Genomic DNA, 6,155 nt, shown 5'->3' on the forward strand with positions numbered 1-6,155 from the left:
GGAATTGGGTTAATCATATAAGAGGGAAAATGTTAGTAAGGAAGAGTGGCTAATTGTCAAATGATGACCCCTTTCTACCACAGAAATACACTAACCTAAAGCTTGAACCTCGAGCTTCTCTAACCATAATTTCTATCTACCAATTATTGTCAGTTGAACTTCTTAGCAAGGTTGCTAAATTCTCACTTGAATATAGATAAATAAGGAAGGAAGTATTTATACATGTTGAAGGTAAAACCATCCCATTCTGGAAAAAAGGAGAAAACAAGTGTACTTCAAAACCTTCCTGTTGGAATAGGAAACTTGATTCCTATATAGAACCCACCCTGCTGAGACCAGCATGACTTTATACCCAGGAGAAAGAAGGGGGAGATTAATTCCCATCAGCTAAGGACATTCTATGGGAAAGGAATTAAGGGACATTTCACATCCTTTCCTTTTTAAAACAATTTTAAAAAATTTTATGTCTAATAAAATATGCATGCCATTAAGATGCTAAATATAAGCAAGTCTGCACCAATAAACCCATAGAATAAAGAACCATTGGCTCAAATTTGAAGGCGCTACACACTAAGTAGTTCCACTTATTGACCAGTGTCTTTGTTCATGCATATGTCACTTAAGTTACTTATTCACTTCTCTTTTAAAACATCTCCCATATTAGAGCCTTCACAATGACACCCCACTTGTGATCCCCATATTCCTCCATACAAGGATTATACATCCAAACCTCTCTAGCTGTCAAAGAAATTTGGTAAGACTCATTATTTCTCAGAGGATCAGGAAATAGAAAGCTTGGGCCAGAAGCATAACTACCTATGAACTTATGTTCTCATGGTCATATGACCTCATGGTCATACATCTCACAGCCAAACTCCAAGATTAAAGGGTCCCACAATCCATTCCCCTAAAATGGGGACCTGGCTAGGGACCAAGTCACGCCCTTTCTTGTTCAACTCATTTAACTACTTTGGACAATAAAACTTTACATTTGTTGACTTCCTTGAAAAGGCTTCCCAGACAGAGGTTTCAGAACACATTTATAGAAGAAGATGAAGGAAAATGTACAGGAAAGATATATGATCACTCAAAGCTTCTTGTCTTGTTTTGGAGACCCCCATATCTGGTTTGATTTTCTCCCCACAAGCCTCAGTGCCCAGATATTGCATATCTGTAACAGAACAGTTTGGGTGGCGATGATGATGTTAAAGTCGCTCTTCAAATCAACATCAGAGAGCTAAGTCACACTGCTAGTTTGAAATTTAAAAATAGGCCCCAGATCCTCCAACTTCTTCTGGCTCCTAATTGAGAACATTAAATAAAGAGACATAATTGATTGGGTTATGGGAAAGAAAGCAAGAAAGGAACCTGCTTTGTGATTGGCGGTTACCAGAGTTTAGGTCACCAGTAAATTAGTTTGTATCTTCCTTCTGCCTTCCTTCTTGTTGTGTTAGATTAAATAGATCTACTTAGCCCAATTCTCTGAAACACTCCTTTTCTGAGCCCTGTTTTTATACTTTGCTTCTTACAGGTAGAAATAATTAACTATCAAATTTGAATAAACTTGATTAAGATAACAATCAGCCAACTACAAATTATAATTATAATTGTGAAGACTCTATTAATGATTGACCTTGAATTAGAAGTGCTATATAGCGCTTAAGGTCAGCACCAGCTCCAGGCCACCTTGGGCCTAAACTCAGAGGACAGTACCATGGTCCCCAGAGGACACACAGGATCTTAGGATAACTGGTGAGTGGAACGCAACATCTGTTCCAAAACAATCGTGATGGGTCTGTGCAAGCAGGAGCAAGGACACAGGAGCCCTGCCTGACCAGCAACTTGGGTTTCTTCTGGTCCATGCTGGTCTGACTTGGTTTCACACACACACACACACACACACACACACACACACACACACACACCTGGTACCCAGAGGAGATACCACTTCCAGGCACTGTAACACACCCAGGATCTTAGGATTCCAGGATACCAGGATACCAGGAGCTTGGTCACACCAGGGTCTCAGGGTCTCAGAGAAAGCATGACTGCCAAGAACTCTGACACACCCAGAATCTCAGGTTCATGGCATCCCAGAATCACAGAGAAAGCTAGACTCTGAGGAGCCCTGAATCAACCAGTATTACAGGAAGGACAGGTTCCAATCAGATATATTGAGGGCAGCAAGCACTTGAGATAATCAGATGGCAAGAGGCAAGCATAAGAACAGAAGCAACAACCAAGGTTACTTGGCATCATCAAAATCAAACTATCCCACCATAACAAGTCCTGGATACACTATCACATCAGAAAAGCAAGATATGGATCTAAAGTAACTTCTCATGATGTTGATGGAAGACTATAAGAAGGAAATAAATAACTCCCTTAAAAAAATACAGGATAACACATCCAATCAGGTGGAAAAATTGAACAAAACCATCCAGGATCTAAAAATGGAAGTAGAAACAATTAAAAAATCACAAAGGGAGACCACTATGAAAATAGAAAACCTAGAAAAGAAGTCAGGAGCCATTGATGCAAGCATAACCAACAGAATACAAGAGATAAAAGAGAGAATCTCAGGTGCACAAGATACCATAGAAAACATTGACACAACAATCAAAGAAAATGCAAAATGCAAAAAGATCCTAACAAAAAAACATCGAGGATACCCAGAAGACAATGAGAAGACCAAACCTAAGGATAATACATATAGACGAGAAGGAATATTTCCAACTTACAGGGCCTGTAAATATCTTCAACAAAATTATAGAAGAAAACTTCCCCAACCTAAAGAAAGAGATGCCTATGAACATACAAGAAGCCTACAGAACTCCAAATAGATTGGACCAGAAAAGAAATTCCTCCAGTCACACAATAATCAAAACACCAAATGCACAAAACAAAGAATATTAAAAACAGTAAGGGAAAAAGGTCAAGTAACATACAAAGGCAGACTTATCAGAATTACACCTGACGTCTCCCCAGAGACTATGAAAGCCGAAAGATCCTAGGCAGATGTTATACAGACTCTAAGTGAACACAAATACTAGCCAAGGCTACTCTACCCAGCAAAACTCTCACTTACTATATAGATAGAGAAACTAAGGTATTCCATGACAAAATGAAATTTATACAATGTTTCCACAAATCCAGCCCTTCAAAGGATAATAAAGGGAAAACTTCAAAACAAGCAGGGAAACTAAGCTCGAGAAAAAGCAAGAAAGTAATCTTTCAACAAACCTAAAAAAGATAGCCACATGAACAGAATTCGAACTCTAAAAACAAAAATGACAGGAAGCAACAATTACTTTTCCTAATGTCTCAATATCAATGGACTCAATTCCCCAATAAAAAGACATAGACTAACAGACTGGTGACATAAACAGGACCCACTATTTTGCTGCATACAGGAAACCCACCTTAGGGACAAAGACAGACACTATCATAGAGTAAAAGGCTGGAAAACTATTTTCCAAGCAAATGGTCCCAAGAAACAAGCTGGAGTAGCCATTCTAATATCGAATAAAATCTACTTTCAACCTAAAGTTATATCAAAAAAGATAAGGAGGGACACTTCTTACTCATCAAAGGAAAATTTACCAAGATGAACTCTCAATTCTGAATATCTATGTTCCAAATGCAAGGGCATCCACTTTCATTAAAGAAACTTTGCTAAAACTCAAAGCACACATTACAACTCACACAATAATAGTGATTTCAACACCCCACTCTCATTAATGGACAGATCCTGTAAACAGAAACTAAACAGTGACACAGTGAAACTAACAGCAGTTATGAAACAAATGGATATCTATAGAACATTTCATCCTAAAACAAAAGGATATACCTTCTTCTTGGCACCTCATGATACCATATACTTGGTCACAAAACAAGCCTCAACAGATACAAAAATACTGAAATAATCCCATGCACGCTATCAGATCACCAAGGACTAAGGCTGATCTTCAATAACAAAATAAATAATAGAAAAACCACATATACCTAGAAGCTGAACAACAGTCTACTCAATTATAATTTGGTAAAGGAAGAAATAAAGAAATTAAAGACCTTTTAGAGTTTAATGAAAATGAAGCCAAAACATATGCAAACTTATGGGACACAATGAAAGCAGTCCTAAGAAGAAAACTCATAGCTCTGAGTGCCTCCAAAAAGAAGCTGCAGTGCTTGCTTCGGCAGCACATATACTAAAATTGGAACGATACAGAGAAGATTAGCATGGCCCCTGCGCAAGGATGACACGCAAATTCGTGAAGCGTTCCATATTTTTATGCCCCAGTACAGGGGAACGCCAGGGCCAAAAAGGGGGAGTGGGTGGGTAGGGGAAGAGGGGTGGGTGGGTATGGGGGACTTTTGGTATAGCATTGGAAATGTAAATGAGCTAAATACCTAATAAAAAATGGAAAAGGAAAAAAAAAAAAAGAAGCTGCAGTGAGGATACACTAGTAGCTTGACAAAACACCTTAAAGCTCTAGAACAAAGGAAGCAATTTCACCCAAGAGGAGTAGATAGCAGGAAATAATCAAACTTAGGGCTGAATTCAACAAAGTGGAAAGAAAAAGAACTATACAAAGAATCAACCAAACCAGAAGCTGATTCTTTGAGAAAATCCACAAGATAGATAAACCTCTAGCCAGACTAGAGGGCACAGGGACAGTATCCTAATTAGCAAAATCAGAAATGAAAAGGGAGACATAACAAAAGAATCTGAGGAAATTCAAAAAAATCATCAGACCTTACTATAAAAGCCTAGACTCAACAAAACTAGAAAATCTGGATGAAGTGGACAAATTTCTAGACAGATACCAGGTACCAAGGTTAAATCAGGATCAGATTAACAATTTAAACAGCCCCATATCCCCTAAAGAAATAGAAACAGTCATTAATAGTCTCCCAACCAAAAAAAACACAGGACCAGATGGGTTTAGTGCAAAGTTCTATCAGACCTTCAAAGAAGACCAAGTTTCAATACTCCTCAAACTATTCCACAAAATAGAAACAGAACGACTCTACCCAATTCATTCTAGTAAGCTACAATTACTCTGATACCTAAAACACACAAAGACCCAACAAAGAAAGAGAACTTCAGAACAGTTACCCGTATGAACATCTATGCAAAAATACTTAATACAATTCTTACAAACCAAATCCAAGAACACATCAAAATAATCATGATCAAGTAGGCTTCATCCCAAGGATGCAAGGATGGCTCAATATATGGAAATCCATCAACGTAATTCACTATATTATCAAACTTAAAGACAAAAAAAAAATGATCATCTCATTAGATGGTACTGGTATAGTGACAGACAGGTAGACCAATGAAATAAAATTGAAAACCCAGAAATAAACCCACGCACCTATGGTCACTTGATCTTTGACAAGGGAGCTAAAACCATCCAGTGGAAAAAAGACAGCATTTTCAACAAATGGTGTTGACACAACTGGCAGTTATCATGTAGAAGAATGTGAATTGATCCATTCTTATCTCCTTGTACTAAGGTCAAGTCTAAGTGGATCATGGAACTCCACATAAAACCAGAGACACTGAAACTTATAGAGGGGAAAGTGGGGAAAAGCCTCGAAGATATGGGCAGAGGGGAAAAATTCCTGAATAGAACAGCAATGGCTTGTGCTGTAAGATCGAGAATTGACAAATGGGACCTCATGAAACTGCAAAGCTTCTGCAAGGCAAAAGACACCGTCAATAAGACAAAAAGACCACCAACAGATTGGGAAAGGACCTTTACCTATACTAAATCAGATAGGGGACTAATATCCAATATATATAAAGAACTCAAGAAGGTGGACTCCAGAAAATCAAATAACCCCATTAAAAATGGGGCTCAGAGCTAAACAAAGAATTCTCACCTGACGAATACTGAATGGCTCAGAAGCACCTGAAAAATGTTCAACATCCTTAATCATCAGGGAAATGCAAATCAATACAACTCTGAGATTTTACCTCACACCAGTCAGAATGGCTAAGATCAAAAATTCAGGTGACAGCAGATGCTGGCGAGGATGTGGAGAAAAAGGAACACTCCTCCATTGCTGGTGGGATTGCAAGCTTGTACAACCACTCTGGAAATCAGTCTGGCGGTTCCTCAGAAAATTGGACATAGTACTACCAG

The 6,155-nt window shown here is 38.3% G+C and overlaps 1 non-coding gene across 1 annotated transcript; it reads left to right on the forward strand.

Moving 5' to 3' along the window:
• Nucleotides 1-4,184: 4,184 nt before the first annotated feature.
• Nucleotides 4,185-4,291, forward strand: Gm22623. Its single transcript, XR_003949139.1, has one exon. It is a non-coding gene; the product is annotated as a U6 spliceosomal RNA (small nuclear RNA).
• Nucleotides 4,292-6,155: the final 1,864 nt, after the last annotated feature.

The sequence above is a fragment of the Mus musculus genome, chromosome 10, assembly GCF_000001635.26.
Source record: "Mus musculus strain C57BL/6J chromosome 10, GRCm38.p6 C57BL/6J".
Lineage (NCBI taxonomy): Eukaryota > Metazoa > Chordata > Mammalia > Rodentia > Muridae > Mus > Mus musculus.